We start from the raw sequence: 20,801 nt of genomic DNA, 5'->3' as shown, positions 1-20,801 counted from the left end.
CACGGATGGGCAGCCAGTTGGCGTTGTGTCTGTGATTGGATATACGGCAGGATCTGGGAAGACTAAGTGCTGCTCTCAGAGAGTTATTCTGGAGTACCTGAAGTCTATTTAGATTGTGGTCAGAAGAACCAAGAAATAGTGTGTTGCATTAGTCAAGTTTAGATAGTTCCAGTGCTCTAGCTAACGTGAGGCAGCTGCTTGAAGATAAGAAGGATTTGCAGCTGTAGACATATGTCCTGGGTTTTAGAGTGTGAGGCAAGGGCATTGCAAAGAGCTTGGGAGGCGAGATGAGGGGTGGAGGCTGTAGCGGGGTTGACAAGCTCCTTGCAGATTTTCCAAGAGTTCGACGAGTTGTTAGATGCCGCAAAGATGTGGGCTTGAATGTGGATTCTCTTCTTGGTGCGGACAGAGAGTCGATATTGCCTTTGGAGCAGGTGGCAGGCCAGTTTGTTCGAGGATGAGCAAGAAGCCCTCCATTTCCTCTCGGCCGCCCTACACTTACATTTAAGTGTAGCTAGATCAGAGTCATACCAAGAATTGCACTTGGCTTTGTCATTAACGGATCCTCATGACAGGGGCAAGAGCATCAGGAGTAGCAGAAATAGAGGAGTAGAGCAGAGACAGGACTGTGTCAGGGTGTGAGTCAGCCCGGTGTGGAAGAGGGGGGGAGAAGGTGGCAGCAAAAGCCTCGACTGACACACGCTTCATGGGCCGGATGTCCAAGAAGGTGGGTGGCAATCTTAGGGAAGGCTTGTCCTAAGGAGAGGAGATAGCAAGATGAGAGTAGAGGAGGCAGTGATCACTCAAGGAGAGAGGAATGGTAAGGGGAGTAGAGAGGGGGAGGCCGGAGGAGATCAAGACATCGAATGTGTGACTAGCAGAGTGAGTCGGGCCGGAGGTGAGGATAGAGAGGATGAGTGAATCGCAGAGGTCGCGAAAGAGTGCAGATGGGGAGCAGGGAAAATCCAAATGGATATTGAGGTCCCCAAGGAGGGGGAGTTAAGTGGTTGAAGCCAAAAGGGAGGAGGAGAGGGCAGCCCACTTAGAGGGAAAAGAGGTGATTGGACCAGGAGGCCAGTAGATAGCAACAGTGAGAGAATAGCAAGGAGAGAAAGAGAGCCTACAGACAAGGCATTCGAAAGAGGAGTAAATCTGAGTGGGGATGATAGATGCAGGAATCCACTCAGGGAAGATCACAGCTACACCCCCTCCGGGCCGGGAGGCTCTGGGGGCGGAGAGGATTTTGTAGCCTTCAGAGAGGAGAATGACAAAAATGGTGACAGAGCTGACTGTGAACCATTTCTCGGTAAATACGAGGACATCAAGGTCAAGTTCTTCCACGAGGTGGCAGATGGCAGATGACAGAGGACAGAGGAGTGTTTCACAGCAGAGCGAGAGTTGAGAGTGGCAAGATGAAGGAGGTTGCCAGCCTTAAAGACCTTCTGGGGAGGGGTACATATCAGAGGTATGCCCTGCGGAGGTGTGGAAGGGGAATGAGACGGGGCAGAGGAGGAAGGAGTAGAGGGCAGGGTAGCCAAGGGAGGAGAGTAGGGGACAGCTGGAGATAGGAGGAAGTTGATAAGGCAAGGGAACCACCTATCAAAGAGGAGGGGATTAGCCTGAGGGCCTTGCACCATGACAGTGCCAGTTAGGTAGACATTAATGATGACTCTGGAGGAGTCAAAGACATCCATAAGGACTTCACAGAGGGTGCCACCATTAATGGGAGAGGAGGAGACCAGACAGAGCACACAGACCATGTGAGGCGTCCAGAGATCTGGCGAAGGAACGACAAAGAGGATGTCAGCGAAAGTTTGTTTGGCAGATGTGCTGGAATAGGTATCAGCGTTGGGGAGACCTGGGTTGGAGGCCAGGATATCCTTTTTAAATTTCTTCTTACCAGACCTACTGAGAAGGGAAGGATAGTTGATAGAGAAGCAGTTGGAGTAGATGGGAGAAACAGATAGCACCATGGGCAAGTAGAGAGAGAGGAGGCAGTGGGAGAGAAAGCAAGTACAGCGGTGTGGAACAGTCCCTGGGCTAGCAGATTACAATTGATGTCCAAAGTAGAATGAAAAACACACCCAAATTTGACTTTTCAAAACACACCAAAATTTGACTTTACAGAACACACCCAAATTTGACTTTACAGAACTTGACTTTACAGAACACACCAAAACTTTCCCCTGGGGCAGTCCTCTGTCTGCCCCCCACTACCTGAATCTTCTTTCCAGCCTCTCTCTGGGTTACCAAATCTTGTGTATACAGACTTGGGATAGCGCACTTGGGTGTTGTACATCTTGGAGCCTGGATGGGTCTCTAGTGTCCATTGGACCACAGCTTCAAGAACCGTATTGATCATCTTGGAGCTCCCAACTCCTTCTAAGTCTTAAGATCAGTGGTATAGGGACTGTCTTTAGATGGCTTCGATTTCTGAGGCGGGACTTGGGGCTGCCTAATTCATGCCATTGTGCAGTACAAACTCTGGTTGTCACCCTCTGATCCTGCCCTGTTGGTGGATACGCCCAGGTGATTTGTTCTCAACTATATGAATCGGGTGGCGTTGAATGAGGTCTGACTGAATGCGTCTTGGATTCCCTGGCCTAGTTCATGTCCCCTTCTTTACATGGGTCATTTTAGGAGTGCTTTCTACACCTTTATGAGTGGAGCCAAGCATGCAGGAACTGCTGGCCCCATTGGACCACTGTTTCTTGATTCCCTTGATGGGGCACAAGCAACTATGGTTGCTAAAGAGTCACCAACTTTAGTGGAAGCAAACTTCCTGGGTTTTGGGGACAGTCTGATTTCTCTGAACCCATGTCATTTCTGCTTGCCTGCTTTAGGGGCAGTGTTCATAAAAGGGACTGTGTCCCTAATGGGCGCCATCTGACTGCCCCCTATCCTCAGATGGTGACTGAGGGGAAACAGGGGATCCTTTTCCTACCATCCCTAGGCCCATCTTCTGCTAGCTACGGGGGAACCCTGCTGCCTGAGTCCTCCCATTGGAGGTTCCCAGTGTGAAGTAGGGGAATTTGTTGACACCCTGTAAAGGAACAAATTCATCGGTCATCAACATAAAATAAGAGTTGCACATTGTGGCTACTAGCAACCATCCAAATTGTACAGATCTGCCTTAACTAATCAGTGCCATATTATGATGAAATAGGCCACAATATCCTGCTGCACCACCTCCATCACCCTTTGGGAATCTCTGCCACAGCTGCTCTGACATGAATGTCCTCCTCCTTCATTGACTGCATCGCTCACGTCTGTTTGGGCTACGTTTCTTCAAAGTTACCGCCCTGGCTGTTCAACATTAAATAAAATCATTTGATAACTCGAAGGAGTCCCTTTTATTCCATTTCATCTTTGCTCAGATGACGTACAAATCCTGGGTCATTTAGTCATATTTATTAGGGAAGGTTAGAAAAGTGGCCCAAAAAAGGAATGGAACTGAACAACAGACTTTCTTCAGGGGTTCAACAATATCAATAAAGACTCTGAGTTTCAATCCAGGTGTCCCTTCCCCGGTGTATCCTCACTTTCTAAAGCACTCACAGTCTTGAGGGTTTATTAATCTCTAATACTTTCTGACAGTAAGCATTTAAGGCTAGAAGTGTTTACATGTTTAAAACACCTTATTGCCACTTTGTGAAAAAGAGCACATTCCTGTTTCATCAGTATATTTATTTATGAAAAAATTCAATTTCCTCCCTGAATAGAAGCACTACCCCAGAAAAATTAAACCTACACGCCCATTCCTAAAATGCCTCGGCCATAAGATAATGATCCAATGCAGTGAGGCCGCCTTCACCTAGCATGAGACCAAGCCTGAAAACTTGGGAATGTATACTCTTGCAAATGCGCCCCATTCCCACTGATTCTCTCCCAACCCCACACCACCACTGCATGCCTTAACGTTCCCCAAACTCCACAGCAAAAGTAATTAGAGATATTTGCTCTATTAATGAACACAAGGCAAACCTTATTCTAAAACACAGCAACAAAGCTCAGGCATAATTTTATGACGCCCATATATGTGGAAAATATGGCAAGTTAAACTAGCATTTTCACATAGGTCCCTCTCATGCATCACTGAATAATATTTCGCTTTTGATCACAGCCGGAGTGCCGAAGTAACCCGGATTGGTTTCCAGTCCTTTTTTCTACATATATATATATATATATATATATATATATATATATATATATATATATATATATATATATATATATATATATATATATATATATATATTTTATAGGATGGCAGGGTGACAGTCTCTGCCCTAAAGTTATGGTAAAACGGTAGTTGCAGGGATGTTAAGGTGAGAACTGAACGTAAAAAACCCCTGAGATTCAGCTAAAGCCACCTTAACTTTGCGCTCTCTGTTGCGCAGCCTATACAGATCACATCACTGATCATATCACTAATTACATTACAACAGTAACTGGCATTAAGCATGGCCTTCCGCCATGGTCAGTGTGCATGGCCAAATATATTTTAACACATGAATGGGTACTTGTTATGGCCTTCAGTTATGGACAGTGGTCAGAACCTTCAACCATGTGCACTGAATATTTTAAAACACTAACAGGCTACCAACCATAGATTTCGGCCATCACCAGTGGATGCAGCTTTCAACCGTGTCCACTGTATATTATATACACTAGTAGTGGCCACAATCTTTAGCTGTGCCCACTATATATTCTAACTTATAGTCATGGTGTTTGACCTTGAGCAGTTTTGGTCATGTCCACTGTATATTTTAAAATAATAAAATACAATAAGTGATGGCCTTGGGCCGTGCCCACTATGTATTATACAACCCTAACTAGCTATGGCCTTGTGCCGTGCCCACTGTATATTATATACACTAACCAGCCACTAGCCATGGCCTTCAACACAATACTAACCAGTGGCCACAGCCTTTGGCTGTGCCGACTGTATATTCTAACATATCAATGAGCACTAGCTATAGCCCTTAAGCCATGGCCACCGACTACAGATTTCAACATTGCCCACTGAATATTTTTAAAAAGTGATCGGCTACTAGGCATGGCTTTTAACCATGCACATTGGTATTTTAGAACACTAACCAACCACTAGCTATAGCCTTTGGCGCTGGCCAGTGACCCCAGCCTTTGTCATGGCCAAGTCCAGGGCCTAAATTGTTATTAAGGTAATCAAAGTTTTCATAAGCTAACTTATACATTATGTAATGTCTAGTTCCATTATTGATATAATCAGTTATATACAATGTAATTAGTGTTGTCATCAGTGTTGTGATTTGTAATATCAGTGTTCTCATACAACATGCAATTATTGATGTCATCAATGATGTGATCTGTGATGTCATCATTGTGGGCGTAGGCTGCGCAACCGGGGAAAAGTTAAGGTGGCTTTAGTTGAATTTCAGGGATTTGTTGCATTAAGTTCTCACCTTAAGGTCCCTGCAACTAAAGTTTTTTCCTTGAATTTCAAAGGTTTTGTTACAATGTATTGCTCACCTTAACGTCCCTGCAACTAAAGTTTTTTTCTTGAATTTGAAGGGTTTTGTTATTCCATAGATTTTTAGAATACTTCCAGACCAGTAGGATGGTCTTCGGCCGTGGCCGGTGGGCACGGTCACTCTATATGTTAAAACACTTGCAACCCATCAATCACAAACTGATTCGTTTTGTCAGTGGTTTTGTTATCTATAAAAGATTGCAGGCTTTGAGAAGTCACAATGTTTTTAGGCAATGAGCAGTGAGATTCAATTATTTGCCATGGACCACACACTTTGATTAAGCAGCGTCCTACAAGCCCCTTGTTTTATGGCCGGTCTCTTGGTGACTGTTGTCATACATCACATGAACCCAACTACTAACCACATTTAAGCAGCACGGAAACAGGAATAAAATGAGCGGCTGCAAGAATGACATATGCCCAGGTACTTTCTGCACCCATAGCGAAAATTCAAAGCTGGCACCCATGAATATACGCACAGTAAGTGAACATATATCTTAAAGTCAAATATACAAATGTAGTTCATTTGACCTTCCCCTTAGAAGAAGGTGCACAAGACAAAATAGCATTGGACTTTAAAAAAAATAATAAAACCAGAAAAATATCCCTAGGGGAAATGTTCCAATAAATATGATGGCAAAGTATGAAAGGTGCTCACCTTTTGAACCCAGCCATCCATTGTGAAATATTCCCTGGTAAACAAAATCCCAATATGGAACAAGTGCTTGTGGTCTTGTGGATAAGCATCTGCACTGGAAACATGACAACCTGAGTAAAATCCTGGTATCCAAATACTTGACCTCTGAAGTTGTTATGTTGTCCACCCACATGTGTCCTTTACAGGTGCCCTAAAAAGCAGCTACAATTAGGGCAAAACAACTGCACCAGTGTCCAGGATTGCAAACTCTCTTGCCACATCATGGGAAAATGCTGATGATTTACTTGCCCTCTCATTTCCCTCTCCTCACCTTCATTTCTGGCTTTCAACAATACTCTGCTTTATAAAGAACACTTGAAAAGTGCACATACCATAGTTTCACTCAAATATATAAATCCTTATGGAACTATGTTAGGCAAAAAGTGTACAATTGTGGCATTATGAACCACGCCATCTTGACTGGGAGACTACAAATACCAGAATGCAATTCAGCAAAAGGCAGAATAATGGTCTCCGAGTGCAAAACGTTCAAGGATTTACCGTAGCACAGTTTAAAAGAAATAATGCAGATGATGTGCGTATTCGGGACTGTGAACGGTCTCCTACCTATCAATGCACTAACTGGGACCGACCCTGCTTATTTTCAAACCAAGGAACATGAAGCTGAAGGCCATGGCTATTGGTCTGGTAGTGTTTTAAAATGGACTGTGGGCATTAGGAAAATGTATATTTTATACTTTTTACATTGTCTGCATCATTGAACTTAACCCAAATGCCACATTGTTGGGAAGTATACCGAACATTTTGAACACACACATATCCACATATGGCAGCAGTACATTGCAGACCGCGTAAAAAAACAATTCTAAAAATGTATATTTTATATGTTTTACATTGTATAAACCAAGGAACCTACCCACATGCCAAATTTCAGGTTTGTAGCATGTTGGGAAGTATGCTGAACATTTCAGCAGACACACACACATTTACCCTTTTATTTGGGTGTATTTGGGGTGTTGTGCCATGTACATTTCCACAGCTATCGGATGGTATATATTGGCACTATTTTGGGGCTAATTAGATGAAGTTGTAGTTTATTGTTCATTTATTTGTGTACCTTTTACTTTAATGCTGCTTAATAAAATGTGCATCAGTTTATTAGTATTGTCACATGGTATACTTTGGTACTATTTTTCACATATTCAGATTTAATGGCAGTTAATGTTTGATTTTTTTTTACTTTTACTAATACGCTGCTTAAATTTAATAGTATTTTATGCGATCTGAATGACACCTGGCCTAGTAGGATCGTTGTCTGTCTTCCCTTGTTCCCCTCCCTTGCCTCGTCGTGCCTTTTAAACACTTGTGTATAGGCGCGTTATAAATGCCATATCATATCATATCTATTTCTTTTTTGCATGCAGGTTTTTGAGGGTATGTGCTAAAACTGTGTTTAACAAGAGCCTTCCTACAGGGGTTTTCCTGGTCATGTGAATGTCCCTGAACAAGGTGGTGGATGGCAGTTGAGATTCTCAAACTTTGAGATGGTTTATTGTACAAATATTACACTGCACTTCCTGAATGCCCTTCTTATTGTGTTGCTCCTTGATCCGCAAATAATGTGATTTATCAACAACATTTTTCAGAGCATTTTAATTGTTTTATGAGTGGAGTTAAAGCAGAAACACCATGTTTTTATGTAGTTGTTTTTTTTTTAAAATCCACTGTGTTTTTTTTTCCCCAGTAACCGAATGGTTCTTTTTTTTGTCATGCTCTTAGCAGTCTTGTAGATTGGGTGTAGACAAGATGGGATGAGGTTGGGAAAAAGTGAGAGTGGTGGCAGAAGTGGAATTTAATGGTGCACTGCCACTATGTTCTTTTTAATCCACCTTGGATTTTTTTCTCCCCATGACCCAATGATTACTATGTGTGAAGAGAACAACAGTGTTGTATGCATACATGTTGTATCTTGTGTATTGCATGTGATGCACTCCCTATGAGATATGAGGGTCATAACAATTTGAGAATTAAATTGTGTTTCTTAAAGTGTGTGTGTTGTCTAACTAATTGTTTTCTTTTTTACAGATAGAAGGATATTATTGTATGTTTCCTTTTCTATATCTAGTGAATGTATTCACAGCTTTTGTACCTTAGAGAGTAAAACATATATGCAGCTTTATTTTTTAAACATAGATCCATAACCACGGCTACCATATCATCCAACGTGAAGCCGGAATTTGGAGGGACAGGTAATCACAGCAACGACTGGAGGTAGTAGCTGCATGTTCAATTGACCTTACCCACCGCTATTAGGGCACATTACGCTGAAAAGGTACTCTTTGTACCTGAAAGAGGCCTTTTTAAGAACTATTACATAAATGTGTATATATGTTTAAAAACCTATATGAGCCCCTCCTTTAACGAACAATTTGTAACCGTGGCTATAAAAACAAAGTCCATGAGCTCTAACCGCGGTTATAATTGGGGTATCATTTCATTGTATTTCTGTATTTATATGTGATAAGTAGTTTTTAAAAGGACTGTTTGGGGTACACTGAGTGTAGTATTTAAGCATTTTGGAGTACTGTTTTGATATTCTGAAGGAACACTGCATTTCCTTCATTGGTTAGGTGTACTCCATCATGTCTATAGAAATTGCCCATGTAGAACTGTATGTTGTTTGAAATCCAAAATTGGTTGTGGTCTCTCATGAATGCTGATAATACTTTACTCCGTGATTTTCAATAATGTTACCATTACATCTGGTGATCCATCTCATTTTTGCCTCAGAGTCACATTGGAAAAGATAAAGATGGCGTGAGGAAAAAGTTCCATTCGTTTTCCCATTTCTCGTTTCATCATTAAAGTATGGGACACACCCTGTACATTCCCCAAATCATAGCCTCCGCAATGAATTAGTATGACATCTGGCTGTTCTGTACTTCTCAGATTGAACAATTTTAGAAAAAACATCGAGCCAACGCATTTCCCGCAATTCAAACCATTTAATTGTAACATCTCTCAAGCCTAGGTCCATGTTAATATTTAGTTTCTCACAAACTAAATATTGAGTTTTTCACAAAAAGCCAGTAACTGAAACAGTCAACTGTCTCAGCCACACAGTTTTCAAACCAGCCATGATATCTGCAATCTTTCTCTGTTTCCAGAAACATTATTCCTAGTTTGAATTTCTAGTAATTTGTATGAGTAGGTATGATGTGTGTGTTTTGCTGTTTGTAATTGGTTGATTTTACTGTTGTAATTCTGTGTTCGTCTGTGATAGGTTACACTCAAAATGCGTTGCCCATTTTAGTATTATGGTTAGTAAATATAGTCCTCTTTTTGTGTTTCTGTATTTGGAAAGTATAAAAGCTACCAATGTATACTTCCGATTGTGCAACTCTCTATGCATTATACTCTCATTGTTTGTGTCCAACCCATCCTGTACCTGTTGTTTAAGCTCATCCACCCTATATAACCCCAAACTTCTAATACCCAACTACTATGTATACTTTATCATCATCTTCTTTAAATAACTCCATGAGCAGTCATTTATTGTATTGACACCTTTTAAGTAACATTGTATCACTACTGTCTCGTTTGTCATTTATTTTCCATACTCAAATGTACTAAATATAAATACTGTTTGTCATATGTATTAATTCTACTGTTTTTCCCTTCTCAGTGCCTAGCTCCTTTTTCCTCATTCGACAAAACAGTCCTTTTCAAGGCCAACTTTTCAGTTATAATAATAGACAATAAAAATTCATACTGTATATATGGATCAAAGCCCTTTAATTGAAGCTTTTTCAATAAAGTGTGTGTTTTTAAAAAAAAGCATATCCTTCATTATAGCCGTGGGTATCCCCGATGGAAGCTGTGGGTAAAACCCCCCAGTCGTTGCTACATTTAGCTGCACATGCATCTTTGCAAAAACATATGCACATATATATGTGAGCAGTAGTCTTGTAAAGATGTATTTCAGGATACAATGAGTGTAGTCTTTGTACAGTTACTGTAACACTTTAATACCTTTCTATTCATCAACAGTACATATAAATGTGAACACTTTAAAAAGTTAAGTAAATATGCAAACAACGTTTTTTAAGAACAGGTTTATTTGGGGGGAATGTGGTTGCACAATTTCTTTTTATTTTACTTTCTACAAGATACATCATTTTCATTAGCCCAATTGACTGTACTATTGTCAGTTATGTATGGAACAACAAAACCCTTGAAATTCAAGGAAAAAACTTTAGTTACAGGGACGTTAAGGTGAGAACTTAACGCAACAAAACCCCTGAAATTCAGCTAAAGCCACCTTAACTTCACGTCCCCTGTTGCACAGCCTGTAACCACAATGATGACATCACTGATGACATTTCTGATCATATCACTGATCATATCACTGATTACACTGGTTGTAGGAGAACACTGATAACATCACAAATTGCATCACTAGTGGCAACACTAATTACATTGTATATAATAGATTACATCAATAATGGCATTAGACATAACATGATTCATATGTTAGCTCATAAAAACTTTGATTTTCTTAATAGCTATTTAGGCCATGGACTTGGTCATGAGACAGGCTGTGGTCATGTTGTTTCTCTCCTCCTTACTGATGTTTCCCTATATGTTCCTCAGATTCCTATGCATTGTGGCTCTTCATATGTATTGTTTTTACTAACACAAGTGTCTAGTAACTCTAGAATCGTTAGCTATTTATTCCATGTTTGACATTAGTCACAACTCTGATAGGAAGACATTTATTATTTTAGTGGCCAAAAAAACAGATTAAAAATGATGTACTTCTATGGTGAATGCTGCAGCCCTTGCCTATGTGTATGTATGCTTAGGTTCCTGTATTAACAACACTCCAATATAATGTTTTGTTTAGATGAATACATTTTTTAATACATTAAGTAGTTCACGAGAGGACTCCCATTTACCCCTGACATCCCTTGTAGGGACTTTTCATCACAATTAATTTCTTATGTGATGCCATCAAGAACATTTGTTATGTAATCTTTGATGCCTTGGGTGTTAGTCTTAGCAGTGCATGGTGGCAGCAGGAGTTATGGTTGCTTAGCTTACCATACCTGCCGAATATTTAATTTTTTTGTTTTTCTTGCAACCATAATGTCCCTTTAACATTGTTTTTCCACTGACTTGTATAGGTTTTTACTAGTGCAACTTTACCATAACGTCCATTTAACAATGTTTTTTCACTCAATTTCATAGGTTTTTACCAGTGCACCCTAATTTGCTACAACTTCCTAATATCCTGCTCACCCCAATATAGCAGCATTTGTGCCCGATCTAGGAGGTTTACAGTGAAAGCTGTGCCATTCCCCAACTTCTATCAACATTTTCAACAGTTCTATCAACTTTCTATAACCTTTTACTCTGTTTTTTTGTTTGCTGACATCCGCGAACATCTGACGTCACCACAGACTTGCCAGACAGTGTCACGTGACGACGTGTGAGTACGCGCCATGATGACGTGTTGGCGAATGAGTCAGCGCTTTGTGAACGGGTCCATGTTTCACAGACATTTAAAAACTGCATTTTCAGCCGATCTAGGAAGTTTCAAGCTGAATGTTTACCCTTGCACAGCTCCTAGACCTATTCTTACTGATTTTACATCTGCAATACAGGAGACAGCACCTGCTTGGAAGAGTATTAGCACAACTGCTATTTAATTTCAAATGTGGCATCAGCCATAGCCATCCCTTCTCCACAGGAGCCACCACCACCAACACCAACACCACCACCACCACCAGCTGGAAGGCCTGGACAACGGAAAAATCACTTTGATACAGAGGAGAATCAAGAGGACAAGGAAGATGAGATAGAGGAAATTCCTACATCCAGCACCCAGGGAGAATCATCGGTGTGGCGTTTCTTTACCACCATTGGGGGTGTACCAAATGCTAAGGCTGCCAATGTGAAATGCACTGAGTAGTCGCGGACAACCTGGGCAGTACTCCTACCGCACCACCCTCATGTGCCACCACACCAAATCCAACCAGCGGGAAGCTCTGAGAAAGGCTGTTCCTTTCTCAGGAAGCAGTAGGCTGTCTTCCTCTATCTCATCTTCCTCAACCGCCACTGCCACCACACAGGCTACTACTGTGGACTAGAAGATGCCACTGGCTTTGCAAGCCATAAAAGAGGCTGTTGATCCATATGTTTCCAAGACAACAGTACTCTGTAGATACTGCAACACACCACTCTGTAGGGCGGGGGCAGTTTCAAAGTGTTTTTGAGGCGGCAATCAAGTTTTTTATTTATTTATTTTAATTCTTGTTACGCACCACATGCCCATGGGCCTAAGGGCGCACAGAAAACGAAAACAAGACAAACAAAACATTAAAGGCTGAAGCAGATGAAGTGTGGAGAAGTCGTAAAATTACTCTATGTTAAAAAGGTGAGTCTTTATAGCTCTTTTAAAAAGAGGGTAGTTTTGAACCTGGCGTATTGCAGGTGGAAGTACATTCCATAGGAGAGGACCCTGGAAGTCGAGAGTGGTACCTCCAAATTTAGCGATTTTGAATCTGGCGGAAGCAAGTACTGTAGCAGTAGAGGAACGAAGGTTCCTGCTGGTTGTCTTGACTTTGATGCGTTCTGACATATATAACGGACTGCTTAAGGACAAACACTTGTGTGTCATTGTTAACACTTTATGTGTTATTCTGTGTTTTACCGGAAGCCAATGTAGCTTCTTTCTGTAGGTGGAAATGTGAGTGCGGCGTAATTGGTTAAAGATGGTGCACACAGCATTATTCTGAGCCACGTGCAAAGATTGTATGTTGGCAGCGGTGGTGCCGGACAGTAGGCTGTTACAATAATCTAATCTAGAATTTATCAATGCGTGGACAGAAGTGCACAGTTTTCAGTTGTTATGAATGGGCGAATATAGTGTATTCGCTTATTAATCATTCCACAGCTAGATCGAATGCTGAAGACGTGGGGCTTCATGGATAGTTTGTCATCTAGAACGACGCCCAATGTTTTTACTTTCCTTTGGACCATGATGACATTGTCCGCGATAGTGAAATTGGCATAGTCTGTGGCTAGCTTGTTTCGGGTGTTCTTAGAGGATGCTATCATGAGCTCTGTTTTATTGTTATTCAGGGCAAAGAATATGTAGACCATCCATTCCTGGATGGCTTTATAGATGGTATTGATAGTTTCAGCATCATTTTTATAGTGACCGCACAACTGGATGACAATCTGAGTGTCATCCGTGTAGTTTCAATATTGAACACCTAATTAATTTAGGAGATCCAGTAGTGGTTGTATATACAAATTGAAAAGCAGAGGCGACAAGCATGAGCCCTGTGGAACACCGCAGGTTTGAGAGATGGGGATGGAGTGATTATTACCCACACAGACCCTTACCATGCGAGGGCCCAAGAAGGACACTATCCATTTGGATGCCAATCTGGAGCAATTCGCGACCTCTCCGAGCCTTGTCACTAGCAAGCTATGATCAACAGGATCGAAGGCTGCAGAGAGGGCGAGCAGCATCAACAATGCAGCTTGATTTTTATCCGCTCTGCCAGCTAGAGTAGACTTTAAGTAAAGCATGGCGGTTTCTGTTCCGTGACAAGCCCTGTAGCCTGACTGTCGAGTGCCTAAGATGTTGTGCTCTTCGACATGGGCCTGAAGTTGGATGTATGCAGGTTTGTCCAAAATCTTCAATATGAAGGGTACATTCGTTATTGGTCTGTAATTGTCTTTATTGGTGGGATCTAAATTCTCTTTTTTCAACAAGGGGGTTATCCAGGCGGATTTAAGTTCAACCGGTACTGTGCCTTCATCAAAAGATAAGTTTATTAATTTAGTAATCCAAGGGATCAGTAGATCTGTCCATTACTTGAAAATATTGGCATTCATCTCTGGGGCAAGAGGTGGCTTTTAAATCTTGTATCACTTTGAGCACATCTTTTTCCGAGTAATGAGAGAAGGAGAATTGTGATATATTGCTCTGAGAATTGGTGGGATGCGTTATAGTTTTTGTGGTAAGCGACGGGGCCACGTTGTTAAGGAATTTCTTAATCTTTTCCTTATGGAAATTGATTTTAGACAGAAAGCCATCATGGATGTCTTGGCACAATTCTGAATCCTTTGTTATGTTGTTAGATGGTGGAGGCTGGTCTTGAAATTCAGCCAGAATCTTAAACAGCTCTCCAACATTAGATTGGGCATTAATGATTCTTTTGTTATAGTGTGTCACTTTAGCGTTGGTGATGAGTATAATGAGAAACACTGCCCCTTACCTTAGATTTAAGGCACACCCACCATCTTCCCATGCCCACCTGTCCTTCATATCTGTGCATGGTGCCCCTTCGCTCCCTTCCCTGCCCCACCTTACCTCCTTGCATCTCCTACAAAAAAAAACAAAATCCCAAAAATTATAAAAGCCAGAAAGACAAAAAAGGTTCTTTTAGGATCCACCTTTCATAGTTAAAAAATGAAACTAAAAATAAAAATCACAGGACCATTTCCAGTCTGTATGGTTTGCAGCCAGTACGAACATCCACGGACACCAGGAAAATCCTGAGGGGGCCTGCCCCTTTCTCGCTTTGAAGCTAAGCAGGCTTGGTTCCGGTTTCTGCGTCCCAGATGCCTATCATGTCATAGGCATTTGGCCATGGTCAGTGATTTGTCACCCCCGACATCACTGTAGCTGTGAATATATATTATATATATATATAAATTCACTACAAAACAACTGTGTTAAGGGGACGTTATGGTTAAGTTGACCTCCCAAAAACCTGTGCAGTTCACTAAAATAATAATTTCACCTTCCCCTTTATGGTTCCAATTAAAACCGAAAAACCCCTGAAATTCGACAGTTATGGTAACCTAAGCCCCCAAACCTGCCACCGCCGCTGCGCACTGCTAACCCTAACACCCAGACAATGAAAGATGTCATCTCAAATGTCACTGATGACATCACTGACAACATCACATGTTTAGTCCCTTTGTTTTCGTTCCCTACCATATATATATATATGCACATTCAGTAAAAAAAGTTTGTTAAAGGAATGTTATACTTCATAGTGAAACCAAAAAACACTGCTCATTCCCCCATTATGGTAAGCTAAGCAACCATAACTCGCACCACCACCGTGCACTGCTAAGACTAACACCCAGGACATCAAAGATGACATCACAAATATCATTGACAACATCACATTTACTTGTAACCATAAAGTCCTTTTAACAACTTTCTTCACTGAATTTCATAGGTTTTTATTAGTGCAACTTTACCATAACGTCCCTTTAACAAAGTTTTTTCATTGAATTTCATAGGTTTGTATTAGTGCAACTTAACCATAACATCCCTTTAACAAATGTTTTCATTGAATTTCATAGGTTTTCATTAGTCCAACTTAACCATAACGTCCCTTTAATAACATTTTTTCAGTGAATTTCATGGGTTTTTACCAGTGCATGCTATTTTCCTACAACTTACTAATATCATACTTACCAAATATAACAATATTTGTGTCCAATTTACAAAGTGTCACGTTAAAACACTTCCATTTCCCACCTTCTAGAATCATTGTTAACACTTCTATACACGTTTTGCAACTATTTCAACTAGTTTTGCATCCGTAGATATCTACGAACATCTGACTTCATTGCGGACCTTCCGGACAGTGCCACATGACCATAAGCTGGCGCGTGGCATGATGACGTGTCCGAGAACCCGTCTGCACTTCACGATAAGATCCGTTGCTCGCGGACAGTTCGGAAATGCATTTTCTACTGATCTAGGAACTTTCAACTTCAAAATTTCCCTTGCACACCTCCGACACCTTTTCGTACTTATTATCCATTACCAATCTAGTACACAGTACATACTTGGAAGAATTTTATCAAAACTGCTATTTATATTAAAAATGGCATCAGTTATTGCCATCCCTCATCCCCAAGAGCCACCACCAGCTGGAGGACCTTCACAACAAAAAAAGCACAGTCCTTTCAAAGACAATGAAGAGGACCAAGAAGATGAGGTAGAGGAAGTGCCTACTTCTAGCACCAAAATCGAATCATGGGTGTAACAGTTCTTTGCTACTGTTGGGAGTGTACCAAAGGCTAAAGCTACCAAAGTGAAATGCACTGAGTGCAATTTTGTACTCAGTCGCAGACTACCTGGACAGTACACCTACGGGACCACCTCCATGCGCCGCCACACCAAATCCAATGACGGCAATGCTCTCAGAAAGGTTATTCCTTTCTCAGCAAGGGGTAAGCTGTCTTCCTCCACCTCATCGTCCTCAAAAAATACTGTAACCACACAGTCTGATGTCTGCGGGCATTGGTGTGTTATAAATAAATAAAAAATAAATAAGGAGGGCTACGGACCATTATCGTCCATTGCAGCCCCTGAAATGGGGGATGGAGGCCATTAGCACCCCTGGTTCCCAAAGCGGGAACCCAGGGTGCTAAAACATAGATTTTTCTTCCTATAGCGGGATGCCTGCGGTGTCCCGCTGTAAGAAGGAAGGATTATCCTTCCTACAGCGGGACGCCTGCAGCGTCGCACTGTAGGAAGGAAAATCCTTTTCCAAGACAGCCAACATGCAAAGAGAAGGCGGGGCTCCATACACAGCCCCTTTTCCGTTGCCATGGCATCCCGCAAAACCCTATGAACATATTACCACAAGCACTTTTTTTCCTTTCAAACCTATCCTACCTTCGAATATCTTTACCACATAGCCGGTCCGAGGTAGACATAGCCACTTTAACACCATTTTTCGTCCCTAGCGGTCATGGCCAGTAGCCAGATTGTCCGTGCACTAACCTTATGCCATAACCCAGACAATCTGGCTACTGCCCACAGCCACAGGCTATACCTCAGTCACCAAAGGTATATGACTATTTTGAGTACCTACATTATTACACTTGTCAAAAAATAAAACACGGGCACATTTGCAAAACCATGCTTTAATGTCGTTGCCAATGCTCCTCACAAGTTTGCTCGGAATCCGCCCATGTTTTATTTTTTAAAAGTGTCAAGATGTTTGTACATACAATAGCCAAATAACTTAGCCCACACTCGACAAAATCCATTCAGTCTTTACACAAACATTGAAGGTTTGGTCTATAATCTTTCTCAAAACGTTTGTCCACATTCGTCAAATAGCAACAAAGTTATAAGCCATCAAAAAATGTTGAGACCCCACCTCTAATTTTGCCCCCTCTTGAGAAAATCCCACCAAACTTTAGAAAACCATGTATATCTAGATCCAAAATCGTTTTTTGCCAAATGTTGTGCAGATTCGTCAAATGACACCACATTTATATGCCTTTACAATATTTTGGGACCCCACCTCTAATTTTGCCCCCTCTTGACAGAATCCCAACAAAATTTGCAAAACCATTCAGGATTAGTTCTAGAATACAATTGCAAAATTACATGCAGTTTCATTGAGTGGCGCAAAAATGATAAGCCATCCAAAAACTGCTATGCAGAAATAGATACAGATGTCCTAGGACATCTGAAGTGTCCGCGAACACCACAGGACTGTCCCAGGACATCCAGAATGTTCGCGGACCTTCGGGGGGTGAAACAACCCCTTTCTTGGCTTCTTATGGCCATATCCAATCGAATCCTCATTCCCCCACCTCCCCAGAGATTGTTTGTCGAGTTTGACAAGTGAAATGCTGCTTTTTTTTAAAACGTTTTCACTGCGCTGTTCGCGGACCCCAAAAAAGTCAGCGAATCCAAGATGGCAGGCGTTTTGAGAAAACAGACACATTTCACATTTTCTCACCATCCAATCAGCGGACAACACAGCCAATCAGAGGCCAGTCCGCAGACCGAACAGGGAAGTGAGTCCCCGGAGCGGACATAGATATCACTCATTTTTTTGCTTTACATTTTGGTCATTTAAAAAGAAACTACTGGATGGATTTAGACCAAATTTTAAAAAAGCACACTTTCGGGACCAAGCTGCCGCTCCTGCTGCAAATTTGGTGTAAATCCGTCCAGCGGTTTGGGCTGTAGGCGTGAGCAAGGTTTTTTCCCATTATGTCTATGGGAAAAAAATAAATTTTGGGACCCCCCCCCCCTATAACTTTGCCCCGCTGGACTAAACCTCACCAAACCGCAAAAATCTGATTGCCAGCATATGTGAGGTGGACTCCATCTCTGCGGAAAATGAAAGAGCTGTGAAACAAAATGTTTTCATTGTGGAAGGAGGACATTCCAACATCTCTTAAAAAGTCACAAACAGCCTTATTCACATTGCGTCTCGCTTTCTCCATTTGTGAACCAAAAGCAGAAGAACGCAGCCATATTTGTCTTTGTGCAATGCGAGAAAAAAGTATTTGACAATTTGGAAACATGTCCATGAGCTTCGCAAGTCCTTTCTTCATTGCAAATTGCAAAGAAATTCCAGAGACATGGCCTAAACTGTTTCCTCCACAATGAATGATAAGTATATCTGGAGGACGCTCTGTCAGTAAAGTAACATAGAGAGGTAGCAAGTCCAGCCACCTCATGCCACGCTCGCCATGCCAGTGCACTTCTACATCAGGAAATCCGAGATCTGCAGATAAACTGCAGCTTTCTGCATGCTCCTTCAACCAATGTATCCATGAGTCTCCCAAGATCCAGATAATCTGTTTTCGAGCATGGAAAGCCATGGCTGTGGGGTCTCCTGTCAGGGAGAAGATGGTCTTACTAAAGTGCGCCGTTCAGAACACACCTACTGAACTTTATGGACCAATCCCTAGCTCCGCTCATTCTCATTTGCATGCGTCTCCACCCCTGAATCCCCGTTGGTGATATGCGCTGGCTGCAAAGTACCACCATGTTCGCTGACATGTATAGGATCAGAGCGTGACAAGGGTACATTAAAGTGTTATTCCCCTTTTTCCCCTTTAAGGTGGGCTGTGAAAAGAGCCGTTTTTTAAATTTTTGGCCAGATACCGTACAGACATCTGTTATTTTATTTATTTTTTTGTATTTTTTGTCCTTGCTTTACTCCTACAACCATTACAGAACCTCCTCTAAAGCAAGCCTTACGTTCCAAAAGAACATTGCATTTCCCAAAGAAGATAGCGCAACACCATCTCCTTCAAAATAATCCGCATTGCTTGAAGTAATGTTATTGTGGCTGCAGAAAAACATGCCAGCTCATAACATGAATGCATGCATGCCGCGATTGATGATACTCCTCCCAATAGTTTGATCTGGACAGAAAACAGAATAGTTGTCCCATTTTACTCTAGGGAGTAAAGCAGAAAAAATGACTTTCGTTGTTGGGATGATGGTCATGAGTGCTTCAACCAATTGTGTCAAATCTGCCAACAAAGTATGTGAACTCACGTATCCCAAATGGGAAGCACCGTAGTGCAAAATGACCACATGAGGAGTGGTCATAGTACGCATGTCTCTGCAAACTTGCAGAATTGCTGCAGCATTGGCATCAGTGTCAGCGCTCCACACCACCTCCACTCCTCTCACATCGAAATGGTGTGCCACATGCCTACTCTCGGCATAGTGTTGTAAGCCATGCTAAAAAATATCTCCAAGCACCAAAACCCTGACCCTCTCCACCTCTGCCATCTTCAGTGTACGCACCGTCTTTCGACACAAAATAGTAATGTGAAAATCTGATTGGCTGATGCCTACAGTCCCCTTTCCATGCAGGATTTGCTGTAGAAACCCGTATGTGACACGCCCTACCCGCGGAGAAGCATGGTGTACATGCGGCACTTAACTCTTACCCAGTCCTTCTATCCTTTCCACATCGGTGGCAAATCGAGTCCCTCATTGGACACATTGAACATCGCTAATTCCAACACCGTCATCAACACTGCGCACTTCAAAATTACTGTCGATGATTCTGAATGGAAGTCGCATATCATTGCAAAGCAGCTACTTCAGAAGTTATTGTACAAGTATTGCGAATTTCTACGTACAGCTTCATGCATGCGCACATGTATGAGTATAGAATACAAGTATGTATATTGTAATCAGAGAACATGTGCAACCTTTATGATTTAATTTAGACAAATTAATGCCGCTAAATGTGCATAGGCAATACATACCAACACTCCCCCTTTTAAGTGCAACATGTCCGATTTATCATTGACAAATCGCACGACTGCCTACTGTCATCCGCATAACCTTTGCACACTTTGCAAGCATGCCTATTTAGTGCAGAACTTAATTTTGTATGTGAAAATGTTGCAGTTGTGTACTGTGTACGGCCTACAATAATGCTACTTGCAATGTAATCGTATGAGAAAAGTAAGCGCTCCCGATTGCTGTGGTGATATCTCCCTCTGAGGGTCTCCCGATTTCTCGGAATCGTGCTTTAAATTTGCAAGTAGAACATTTTTCCCCATCTACTACTGTCCCCTATCGCTTACAAACCTCTCTCCTATACATAGAACACCGTGTAAAAAACAAGGCATTTCCGTTAACTTAAATTTGTTAACAATTTTGAAGGACTTTCAAGTACCATATTGCAAATACCATGCAAAGACTGCACAGAGTGAAGTGAAATGCACGCATGCAGTATGTTGAAACATGAAAGTAGAATGCTGTGATGAAAGAAGCACAATTAAATTAATGTGTGCAGTATCATC

This window comes from Ambystoma mexicanum, chromosome 6p (genome assembly GCF_040938575.1).
Source record: "Ambystoma mexicanum isolate Mex_15411 chromosome 6p, UKY_AmexF1_1, whole genome shotgun sequence".
Taxonomy (NCBI): domain Eukaryota; kingdom Metazoa; phylum Chordata; class Amphibia; order Caudata; family Ambystomatidae; genus Ambystoma; species Ambystoma mexicanum.
This window is presented reverse-complemented; position numbering follows the sequence as displayed.